At 39.3% G+C, this 12777-nt stretch overlaps 2 long non-coding RNA genes across 2 annotated transcripts; one reads left to right on the top strand and one right to left on the bottom strand.

Moving 5' to 3' along the window:
* Window positions 1-7890: 7890 nt before the first annotated feature.
* Window positions 7891-8995, top strand: LOC308407601. Its single transcript, XR_013973695.1, has 2 exons — window positions 7891-8404; window positions 8559-8995. It is a non-coding gene; the product is annotated as an uncharacterized lncRNA (long non-coding RNA).
* Window position 8996: 1 nt separating this feature from the next.
* On the bottom strand, window positions 8997-11594 carry LOC308407600. The gene is made up of 2 exons (XR_013973694.1): window positions 11282-11594; window positions 8997-9544 (listed from the first exon to the last, which is right to left on the bottom strand). It is a non-coding gene; the product is annotated as an uncharacterized lncRNA (long non-coding RNA).
* Between the last annotated feature and the right edge of the window lie 1183 nt (window positions 11595-12777).

Raw genomic sequence — 12777 nt, 5'->3', positions numbered from 1 at the left:
AAGGGAAGGGCAGACAGAAAGGTGGTGGAAGACGATGACGAGGTCAAAACTGGAAATAAAGAAAATGGAAATGAATTTTGAATATACAGTTTGTTATAAGAAGGCACCAGGCACAGCAGAGCACTCTTTAAATTAGTTATGTGTACGCTCAAGAGAAAAGCTAATATAGGGAGACATGACTAAAAGTTTTCCTGCTGCATTTATTTTGAAAGAAGTTATAGAAGTCATAAATATTGCAACAATAAAAGGAAATCTAACTTCACCGGCATGCAGAATTCCCATAAGAAGTTTCAGACTTGGATCGGTAACTGGCTATACGCTGATCAGCCACAGCGTGAAAACCACCTTCTTTATGTATGTAGGTGATTGTTATACTGCCAAAGTAGCTCTGATCTTTCAGGGCAAAGACTCTGGATCTCCTTCATCCTTTGGGTGCTGTGGACAGGCTGGGAGGCAATACCGAGTAAAAAAACAATTTTCAAGTTTTAATTTAAAATTCAAAAAGGTTTTGTATGCGTCTGTGAATACTGTGGAACACTTACTTTGGTTAGTTTTGTTTATTCATAACAATGCTTCTGTAATCTTGCAGTATGTGTGTTTTTGATTTGATGGAACACATTCCCAATAACAAACAACCGTACTTCAACCTCAGTTTGTCCTAAAATACACACATAGCCTAAGTCCATACTGAATAGATTTTTACTAGTTGTCCTGAATGAATGTATAAAAACCCCTGACCTGATTTTAATAATTTAAAATTCTATTTAATTTGTTATTGACTTTTTTTGGCAGACATGCAGCAGATCAAGGAAAACTTGATCTGCTGCATGAAGAAAAAATAAGGCAAAGATGGAGAGAGGATATGTTTCTGTTAATGACCAGATGTTAATCAGATGTTGCCATCACGACTTACTGTCATGACATTATCAGCTGTGCTATGACATCTGCTATACTGGCATTTTAAATTAGTGATTAGAGAGCAATTTGGAGGCACAGAGGGCTGATAAAAACAATAACAACAACAGAACACATAACAGTGAAATGGGCTAGAAATATCCAATTTACACTAAAACAGCAAAAGAGGCACAGCTGAGCCGGATCCATGCACTCACATCCCGAGGGTGCAGCTCTGGTTTGAGTTGACTGTGAGTATACGGTTTACCTTGCTTAACGTCCTGCACTCTTTATCTGACACATGCTATTACTATACTGCTTAAAAGTGATAAAGAATAATGCACGATGTTGCTCTGCAAACTCACAATCACCACTTTGCTCTTAAGAGCAATAGTTTTATCGAATTACTGTCTTTAGACCTATCAGCTGAGTCCTTGCCCTACTATTGTACTCTGAGGACATCCACAAGTCTATTAAAGCATTATTCCAGAGCATTCGGCCTCCTTGTTTATGAATCGTGACTAACGCTCAATAATCATGTGAAAAGGAGAACAGAGTGATCAATGTGGCTCAAGGTTGTGAAGGGAGCAAAGCTTCTCTCTCTTTTGCTCTCTGTTGCTTCTTTTACTCCTCCAGTTATCCTTTGTAAGTAAAGGCCACACAAGCATGAACATGAGTTCTCTTAAAGACAAACATGGCACGATGCCCTGTTGTCTTTGGATGTTTTCAAGTGTGTACGATCTAAATGCAATAACAAACATAACTGTGAATCACAACTTTCTGAAGTTGACAAACCATGCTTCACGCTAACGAGCGAATCTGAATTGGATACCAAGGATTGCTGGAGAGGTGGCCATTTGTGGCGAGTCTGCAATGACACCCATCTCTCTATTATTGTAACTGGTGCACTGAAGTCAAAGGATACCTTGCACATATCTCTGAGACAGCAGCGACTTTGGCAAAATAGCAGTATTTGATGGCCGGGACGGTCCCAATTTTCTGGAGATTCCCTCTCAGAGCTGCTGGAAGTGATTTTCTTGTGATTGTGTGTAATTTTCCCAGGAATGGTGCTGGAAAGGAAGACGGCATTTACTATAAGAGCTGTCAGAATAATGATAACTATCAGCACTGTCAAATGCATAAAAAGATGAAAAAACAAGCTAGAGAAGGATTTCAACAGCATATATTTTGACATAGGAGAGTACAACTGGCATATATAAATGCTAAATAGTCTATGAATAATGGCAGTTACCGTATTTTCACGACCATAAGACTCACCGTACTAAAAGGCGCAGTCTCAGTTATGTGTGCCATTACTGTATTTAACACACACATAAGGCGCACCTGATTATAGGGCGCATACAAGTATGCGTGTTTAAAAATAAAGCGGGAGCAAAACTGAGTTAGGTACTCACATTTTTATTACCGGTAATTGTCATCATCATCAGCATACAAACATACAAGTATGCGTATTTAAAAATGAAGCGGGAGCAAAACTGAGTTTGGTACTCACATTTTTATTACCGGTAATTGTCATCAATCAAACCCATCGAAGTCCTCATCCTCTGTGTCTGAACAGCTGCGCTAAATCTCCATCAAACATCCCAGGTTCACTTTCTTCACCGTCAGAGTCACTTTCCGTGCCGTCCGGCTCCTCGGAAATGATGCCGGCTTTTGCGAAAGCTCGAACAACAGTGCCAGCAGACATGTTAGCCCAAGCATCTACAATCCATTCGCAAATTGTGGCGTAACTCGCCCGGCGCTGCCTTCTACTCTTAGTGAAACTGTGGTCTCCATCGGTCATCCATCGCTCCCACGCCGCTCGCAGCCTTACTTTGAATGGCCGGTTCACACCGATGTCCAGCGGTTGGAGTTCCTTTGTCAGGCCTCCTGAATGACAGCAAGCTCACAGTTCATTTGTTTCACTAGCTTTTTCACATTGGCTGTGAGATGGGCACGCATAGAGTCACAGATCAACAGCGATGGTGATGCGTGGAAAAAACCACCTGGTCTCCTTACATACACCTCCCTCAGCCACTCTTTCATCATTTCCTCATCCATCCAGCCCTTCTCATTTGCCTTAATGATGATTCCTGCTGGAAACTTCTCTTTAGGCAAAGTCTTTCTCTTAAAAATCACCATAGGCGGCAGTTTCTGTCCATTAGCATGGCAGCCAAGCACAACAGTAAAAGAAGACTTTTCGTGCCCCATTGTGCGTATCGCTACCGTGCTGGTCCCCTTCTTCTCCACAGTGTGACTCACCGGGATGTCGAAAGTGAGCGGCACCTCGTCCATGTTTGTGATGTGGCTGGGCTGGATGTTTTTGTCGCCAATGTGTTTGCTGCAGTAGGAGCGGAAGATGGCCAGCTTTTCCTTATAATCCGCTGGAAGTTGCTGCGCTACCGTAGTCCTGGTCCGGATGGAAAAATGGCACCGTTTCATAAAACGAAAGCACCAAGACGGACCTCCTCGGAAATGTTCAATTTTCATTTCTTCTGCTAGCGAAACTGCTTTTAGTCGAATGGTGAAGTCGAAAGGCTTCTCCCACTCGTTCTTTGCTCGATGATCCACCGCTCGAGTCTTTCCTCCAACTCGGGCCACCTCGCCTTATGTCCGCGGAAACTCAGCTGCGTCTTCTTGACCTGTCGGAGCTTGTTTTCTAGCTTCCTCCACTTGCGAACCATCGATTCGTTAATCTTAAATTCTCTCGCGGCTGCTCGATTTCCATGTTCCTCCGCGTAGCTGATGGCCTTCAGTTTAAACTGTGCTTCATAAGCGTGTCTCTTTGCCATTTTCAGGGTTGTTAAAACAACGATGTTCCACATAATGCACATACCTGTCCTTTTATACAGGTATGTGCGATTGTCCCGGTATATACGATCAACGCCCACACTTCACCCTTTAGCGTTCTCATGGTGTTCTCTACTACGTCCTCCTTACAACACACAGGGCGCACTGCACTATAGGGCGCGCCGCACTTTTTAAAGAAAATCTAAGGCTTTTATGTGCGCCTTATAGTTGCGAAAATACGGTAATTCCCTGCAACTGACAGCAGATTAAAACATGACTGACACTCAAAACTGATACTTTTGGAAACACTGCTGACCCAGTTTTAGCTTTAAAACTCTGGGATTTTGTTTCAGTTTGGACAGGTAGGAACAAAAGCTTTTGCTAAACAATGACACAGACACCCGTGTTCACTTCCTGATTGAGTCTTATCAGTCATGACTTATGGTTCACTTTCAGAAGTAAATCACATCTTTCACATTATCTTTGGTCCAATCAGAGAAATCTCTGGTCTTGTTTTTTGTTGTTGCTGTTCTTCCTTTGTGAGATTTTCTACAATAAAATTCCACTCAGTACTGTTTACACCATCACACACACGCCCACTGAATTTAAACCACTGAAGTATTTACAGAAGTATTAGTATAAACAGAGATTGTCTGCTCTGAAATAATTTTCATTTTAAAAATCAGTTTTCAGCTAAAAGTACAAAGTGTGATGTCACCTGAGCAGGTTCCTATTGTGTTTAGGCCTCACCGCACCGGCATTATGTCTCTGTCAGCCTCTTGCTGCATTGTGAGAATGATCATATTCTCAGATAGACTGCTGGACCACAGATAAGGTATTCAGTAGTAATTGCTTGCATTACCAAAGTCTATCAAAAAGTTAGGAGGAAAGGTATCGCTGTCTTAAAATAGACTTTGGTGGGAAGAAATACGTGTGAATGAATTCAGCTCACTCATTGAATCGGATCATGTGGTGATCAGAACAAAGAAGAACAAACTGAGAGAATTGTGCTCTGAGGAATGAAAGAAAGTGCTGTCTTTAAAAATGGGTATCATGAGAGTAATGTGTCTCCAAAAGGTACACGGACTGGTGAGAACATGATGCAGCCCATGAATAAGGAATCAGGCCCAAATATCCAGTGGGTAGCAGAATGCCAGGGGTTTAATTGGAATTTCTAATGCTGAGAGCCTTGGTGATTTCTAGGGATGGGTACCGGTGTCCGGTGCCATGACATAAACGGTAGTAACCAGACCAAAAAGCAGCGCACATTTCGGTGCTTTATTTCGGTGCTTTTTTCCCCTGAGCTGTGATACACTTTGGATTCTAGCCAATCATTTTACCTTTGCGAGCATAGTAGGCAGGCCCAGGTACGTATGTTCTTTTAGAGTAGAGCTACAGATTAAAAATGCCCAAGGCAAAGCGGTCAAAGTCTGGCTGTACTTCACAGCAAAAGATGCAAACTCAGCAGCAACAAGTGCTTTAAGCTGATACTGTGATACTGTCAAAGGAGGTAACTCCTCAAATCTGATGAAACACCTGGCGACGCATAGAGTTTTTTAAAAGCCGAGAAATGCACCGTTTCAAAAGTACCGGTTTGGTACTGGTATCAGATAAAACCTAAACGATACCCATCCCTAGTGATTCCAAGGTTGCACTAGATCAACATACAAGGCAAAGAATTTCCAAATATAACACAAGTTCCAAAAAAGCTAGGATGCTGTGCAAAATGAAAATAAAAAAACAGAATGCCCTGTAATGCAAATCTCGTAAATGAATATTTTAGTTCCCGGATGTTCATGGACTGTTTTTAAAGAAGAGGGGATGGCACACGGTGGTAAACGTAAACGTGACCCTGCCCTGACTTGTTTTTTACATTTATTGCTCCCATAAATTCAAAATGAGCATTTTTTTCCTTAAAATGATGCATTTTCTCAATGTAAACATTTGATATGTTAATCTTCTAATGTTACCAAAATAAAAGTTTATAAGGTTTACAAACCTTGCATTCTGTTTTTATTTCCATTTTACATAATGACCAAACTTTTTTTTGCAATTGGGGTCATACAAAGACCTAGATTTGTTTTTTCTTCCAAGTGTTTATTAATCTCAAAGGACTGCTCTGTGCTGCAGATCTTCTGTTCTGAATCTGTCAGTGTGGAAAGCAAGCAGTTTAATGAGAATAAAATGTTTCTGTAAAATATGTGCATCAGTATAGGAATGAAGGTGTCAGGCTCTGATAAAGAAGCAATTTTAAAATAAACATGCATGAACCACTCATTTTATGGATGTCAGTTTAGCTCAGTGTGTGAGAAGGCAACCATATATCACATGGGCAGAGTGCAGTGGCCCAGGTTTGAGTCTGACCTGTGGTTCTTTGCTCTGTGTCTTTCCATTCTCGCTCTTTCCCCAGTTTCCTAGCTTTACTGCTCCACTATTCAATAAAGGCAAAAGTTCCCCAAAACAAGAAAGAAAGCAAATATTATATAAGATAAGATAAGATAAGATAGAACTTTATTAATCCCTCGGGTGGGTTCCTCTGGGAAATTCGACTTCCAAAAAAAAGCACAGCAACGACCAAAGTTACAGTTACAGAACTGTTATATATATATATATATATATATATATATACACACACACACACACACACACACATATATAAATACAGAGACAAATATAAATAAAATATACAAAGGGGATAAATAGAATAAATAGGAATAAAAAATAAAAATACAAGTGAATTGCACATTTCAAGTATTGAGTCTAATATATGCTATTGCATTAATATTTTCATTTAAAAAGTATCAAACTAGCATCACTTGGTCATCACTTGTGTAATCTGAGTTGGTCTTAATGTCTGCTAAAGCTAGCCACTTATCATTTAGAGCTATAAGAACTATGTACTTCTTTCAATTGAGGCATATGCTGATTTAGTAGATTATCTCAATATTCAGCTGTGTGACAGAATGAGGTCCCCATGTCAGTTTCTGACCCGTTTTTCTCCCTACTTTGTCTTCTATCTGTCCAGACAATCTTAGTCATCTATCTGACAAAAGAAGGAGCTGATCTGGAAACCAGATTTCTACATTTCATATCATCTGCAGCTGTGTTATTATTAACCATAATGGTACACGATTTTTACTGTATATTATGAAGACAGAATGCTGTGGGAAAAAATGTATACACAGTTGAAAATGGTTGAAGCCATGGTGAGCACCCCCTTGATGACTTTCAGGAGGTCATTGTGCCAGGACTCAGCCCTGTAAGATTCTGGCCCAGTTTAACCCCTGCTGTGCACCATCCCACAGAGCTGCCCGGGCCTCAGCCCAAGGGAGGTTTGTCTCATTCATCATTAACTGCAGCTTAAGGTGAACGAAGACAGAAAGATGAAACACGGATGAGCAGCTGCAGGAGGGGGGAAATGACAGAAGAAGGCAAAACTGAAGATTAATGTGGGGCATGGAAAGCAGATCAAGCTGAGGCAGCATAATAATATGACTGGAAGAAGACTGGAAACAAATAATTGAATGGGGAATAAGGATGAGAGGGTGGAGGAGGAGAAAAGTAGAAATAATATAGAGAATATGATGTCAGTTTTTGCAGATGATGATGATGATGATACGGTGGCTGGGAAGTGCAAATCGCAACAAATTAAAAAACCGCAACAAATAAAAAACAAACCACAACAAAATACAAAAAGCCCACAACAAATTACAAAAAGCCCACAACAAATTACAAAAAGCCCACAACAAAATACAAAAAGCCCACAACAAATTACAAAAAGCCCACAACAAATTACAAAAAGCCCACAACAAAATACAAAAAGCCCACAACAAATTACAAAAAGCCCACAACAAAATACAAAAAGCCCACAACAAATTACAAAAAGCCCACAACAAAATACAAAAAGCCCACAACAAATTACAAAAAGCCCACAACAAATTACAAAAAGCCCACAACAAAATACAAAAAGCCCACAACAAATTACAAAAAGCCCACAACAAAATACAAAAAGCCCACAACAAATTACAAAAAGCCCACAACAAAATACAAAAAGCCCACAACAAATTACAAAAAGCCCACAACAAAATACAAAAAGCCCACAACAAATTACAAAAAGCCCACAACAAATTACAAAAAGCCCACAACAAATTACAAAAAGCCCACAACAAAATACAAAAAGCCCACAACAAATTACAAAAAGCCCACAACAAAATACAAAAAGCCCACAACAAATTACAAAAAGCCCACAACAAAATACAAAAAGCCCACAACAAATTACAAAAAGCCCACAACAAAATACAAAAAGCCCACAACAAATTAAAAATCCTTGACGGAAAGGGATTGTCTGAAATACCGGAAGTGACACAAGCGTGATGTCATGAGAGGGGGCGTGGTCAGGGTTTTTGGTTGAGGCGCCACATTTCTGGGCCGAACAAAGCGCTAGCGAAAGAGCGAAAGTACACGGATAGATAACACCAGCTATGGTTCGTACTTGCTGTGCGGTCGGTTGTAAAGTTAGATCGCACGGCCGGCAAGGGAATAAGGTTGAAAATGGTTTATCTTTTCATTCTTTCCCCACCTGGAAGCAACATGAGGCAGCTCATGTATCGGATGTTACCAAACAAAGGCGTCTAGCCTGGATAGCAGCTGTGAGACGAGCTGATATCCAGTTCTCTTCCATCTCCAAATATCTGTTGGTGCTCCAGACATTTTCATTCCGGTAAGTTATAGATATGTTCATATCTTTATAGCCTATTAGTTTTATTTTCGATGCACTCTGAGGTCATAGAAAATTAGAAAAAAACATCCTACTGAGTGATTTTGCAGAACTACCTTCTATTTATAGAGTTACTAATTATTTGGCATTATTGCAGCAAACCAGCCTATGAAATGGATGAAACATCGTGACTGAGTTCCAGCGCTACACAAGGGACCTGCTTCAAACATACCACCATGCCAATCAGATTACTTCTTCCATGTGAGGGTGAAGAGGTGACCCTTCTGGATAAGATGGTGAAGGTTTGCTGCCGTTTTGGTGAACAGTGTGGTAGTAAAACCAGGGGAAAATGAAACTTGCTCCTGTTAAATATTCTTTAGTCTTGTGCTGTATAAATAGCGGTAATTTTTCAGAACATAAATTGAAGTAACTGATAGTAAATAAAGTAACGTTAGTAGTGGGTGATATCGTGTAAATGCTGTCATGATTTTGTGTAAACATTTTGTCCTTTATAAACTATGACATGGATTCTACATTGTAACTGATGTGATGTTCTGTAAGGTGGTTTTAATAAAAAAAAAAAAAAGAGCAAAACTTAGTTTGTTTCTTTATTCAACTTTTGAACAGTGGTACTCAGTCAGTACATATTCAGTAAATGCAAATTATTTACACGGCAGTGCACTTCAGGCATAAATCTAGACCCTTATATAAAACATTATGGGTCATTCCCACAACTTTACTGTGTTCCAGCAAAGATTCCAATAGCAGTGACAACTCCTCCACAGTAGCAGGTGGGATTTTTCTTTTTTGAGGACGGCTCCTTTTACCTGTCACTACAGATGGTCTGTTTATGTTTTGATTGAGAGCAGTTTTTGGTCAGCTGAAGAGGAGAAGTCCATCTTATGGCCAACCTCTGGCTGTATCTTGGTCATATTACCCAGAAAACCCCAGTATGCAGGTTCATCTGTAACAGTCCTTGTGCCACAGATCTGCACTGTTGCTTCTACATTAAACAGAAGAGCAGCGCCATGGATGCAGGTCTCCAGGACTCCGGCCATACAGGTGCAGTGGGCGGCTTCAACCTTCCCTGTGATGCTCACAATGACCCAATGCTGGTTCATTCAGTCTTTGAGAGTGCAGCACCTGAAACATACAAAGTTAATTTAAAGACAAGGACTCTAATGAGCCAAGGCCGACATAAATTTGTTTTATCTACTTTCAAATCCATTTTATCATAAATGTAACAAAGTATTTAGAAAGTTAGCACATACATGTAATTTTCCATTTTTTTATGTATCCATCTATAGAACTCTGCATGTTATATTCCAAATCTGCCTGTTCTCTTTCAGAAACCTGCCTTCAGAAAATGAACCTAAAGTATGTAATGCAAGGATGTCATCACTTTCAAGATGGAGAAAGCATAAAGTTTGACTTTAGGTGACAATTATGGACACGTAATATGATAAGGAGATTCTGCAGGTCATTAATCAATGTATTATAGTAAAAAATTTATTTTTTGTGACACAGGACACAAACATGGAAGCAATATATATAATTAGGATTATTTATAATAAATATGAATAAATAATTGCAATTTCTTTAACCATTGAGAATAACTAAATCCTTCAGGACAATGTCACATCAATGCACTGAACTCACTATGGCTACGTTCACACTGCAGGTCTTAATGCTCAATTCCGATTTTTTTTTTTTTTTAATTTAAATCTGATTTTGTGTCTGCTTGTTCACACTACAAATAAAATGTGACAGCAAACGCAGTCCTTTGTGAACCCTCAAAGTGGCCCGCATGCGCAAAAGAAGACGTCACACACAACGCGCTCTGTTTAGACCAAACAGCATTGTTTGACTGATGGCCCTTAATATAAAGACTTGTTTCAGACTTTACGTTGTCCAATTTTGCTTTAAGTTATTTTGTTATTTACATATGGCCTAATAATGATCCTTATTGTTGTTTTAGAGAGGAGCGGTGCTTCAAAGGATAGCTGCAGATTTATGTCAGAATCTGCAGATTATACAGTACAAATAAAATGTTCACGTTATCTTCCCAACAGTTTCACTAACATCTGCACGGGATGCACACGAAGCGCTCATGTGTTCTCAATGTCTTCTCCAGCGCTGATAATTGGCATATGTTTTGTGTCAGTGAAATAAAAGACGGATTTAATGCGTCATGACCATTCAAACAGCAGTTGCTTCCTAAAACATCAGATATGTATCGGATTAAGTTCCACATACGAAAGTGACCCAGATCGGATTTGAAAATATCGGATTTGTGCCGTTTTTACACCGTCATACCATGATTGGATATGGGTCGCATACGGTCAAAAAAGTCGGATTTGATGCGTTTTCGCGTGCAGTGTGAACGTAGCCAGAGCCTCCACGTGTTCTCACTCTAATTTGCACCTCATGAATGAATTTATGATTGCACTAATTTGAATGTTCGGGAGGAAATCAAACGCATTTTACTCACAGTGCCCTACAAACGTCACTGCTGTTTAGTTTTCTGTCTTCATTTATGTTGGAAGTGATAGCAGAGTTGTACGTTTGAATTTGTTTCCAAAATCCCTCATTTAGATGGAAGCTAGCGAGCTAACTTCCTGCTAATTTCTAACTCTGTTAAATGTCATATATTCCGTTTCGTTTTCATGGATGCCTGGATGTTAAACTCAATTGTTACACATGGTAGAGCAGAACGCTGATAATTTTATTACAGATGAAAGACTTTAGACAGTTTTTCAACTCTCAGTAATGCCACAGTGATCCTGTGATTTATGGACCTGCAGCAGCGTTTGAGCCCATGCTAGTGACGTCAGACTTAAAGACCGGATAAAGAGTGATATGAACATATCTATAACTTACGGGAATGAAAATGTCTGGAGCACCAACAGATATTTGGAGATGGAAGAGAACTGGATATCAGCTCGTCTCACAGCTGCTATCCAGGCTAGACGCCTTCGTTTGGTAACATCCGATACATGAGCTGCCTCATGTTGCTTCCAGGTGGGGAAAGAATGAAAAGATAAACCATTTTCAACCTTATTCCCTTGCCGGCCGTGCGATCTAACTTTACAACCGACCGCACAGCAAGTACGAACCATAGCTGGTGTTATCTATCCGTGTACTTTCGCTCTTTCGCTAGCGCTTTGTTCGGCCCAGAAATGTGGCGCCTCAACCAAAAAGGATTTTTAATTTGTTGTGGGCTTTTTGTATTTTGTTGTGGGCTTTTTGTAATTTGTTGTGGGCTTTTTGTATTTTGTTGTGGGCTTTTTGTAATTTGTTGTGGGCTTTTTGTATTTTGTTGTGGGCTTTTTGTAATTTGTTGTGGGCTTTTTGTATTTTGTTGTGGGCTTTTTGTAATTTGTTGTGGGCTTTTTGTAATTTGTTGTGGGCTTTTTGTATTTTGTTGTGGGCTTTTTGTAATTTGTTGTGGGCTTTTTGTATTTTGTTGTGGGCTTTTTGTAATTTGTTGTGGGCTTTTTGTAATTTGTTGTGGGCTTTTTGTATTTTGTTGTGGGCTTTTTGTATTTTGTTGTGGGCTTTTTGTAATTTGTTGTGGGCTTTTTGTATTTTGTTGTGGGCTTTTTGTAATTTGTTGTGGGCTTTTTGTATTTTGTTGTGGGCTTTTTGTAATTTGTTGTGGGCTTTTTGTAATTTGTTGTGGGCTTTTTGTAATTTGTTGTGGTTTGTTTTTTATTTGTTGCGGTTTTTTAATTTGTTGCGATTTGCACTTCCCAGCCACCGTATGATGATGATGATGATGATGATGATGATGATGATGATGAGGAGGAGGATGGTATATTTAATTCCTATTCAAACCAGTTCTTGAAGAGCGTAATTTTATAGTTTTGTTCATATCAACAGGAGCTCATAATAACGAAGATCTCACTTTCAAGGCACATGTTGTCTAAATCTATTATTAAACCCAAGGGTTCTGAGTAAAGCACCCTACCATCATCTATCCTATCATGAGAGCCTCCAGCTATGTATTTTACTTTCCCTGCAACTAAGATTGTTGGGCATTACGATTTTTGTAGTTATATTCCAAATATTTAATGTGCAACAATCAAAGTCTAGAAATATTTTTTAGATTTTAATCAAAGTGAGCTGAAACCTCAAAATATCCAATGATCTACTTGAACATGATTTTGTGTCTTATGGGAGAAAAAATGAATACCGTGAATGTTGCCAAATCCCAAAATGTCTTAATGAAATATTTTTCATCTAAGTTAACTTGAACTGTTCTTGAAACAGTGCTTCAGTTCTTCTTGAAGGGACAAAGCTCATAGAAACTTGAGGATAAAATGGGTTTTCTGGTCCCTTAAAGTACCAAAAGGAATATTGTCAAAATCAACAAT

This window comes from Rhamphochromis sp. 'chilingali' (assembly GCF_963969265.1).
Source record: "Rhamphochromis sp. 'chilingali' genome assembly, chromosome: 12".
NCBI classification, from domain to species: domain Eukaryota; kingdom Metazoa; phylum Chordata; class Actinopteri; order Cichliformes; family Cichlidae; genus Rhamphochromis; species Rhamphochromis sp. 'chilingali'.
This window is presented reverse-complemented; position numbering and strand designations above follow the sequence as displayed.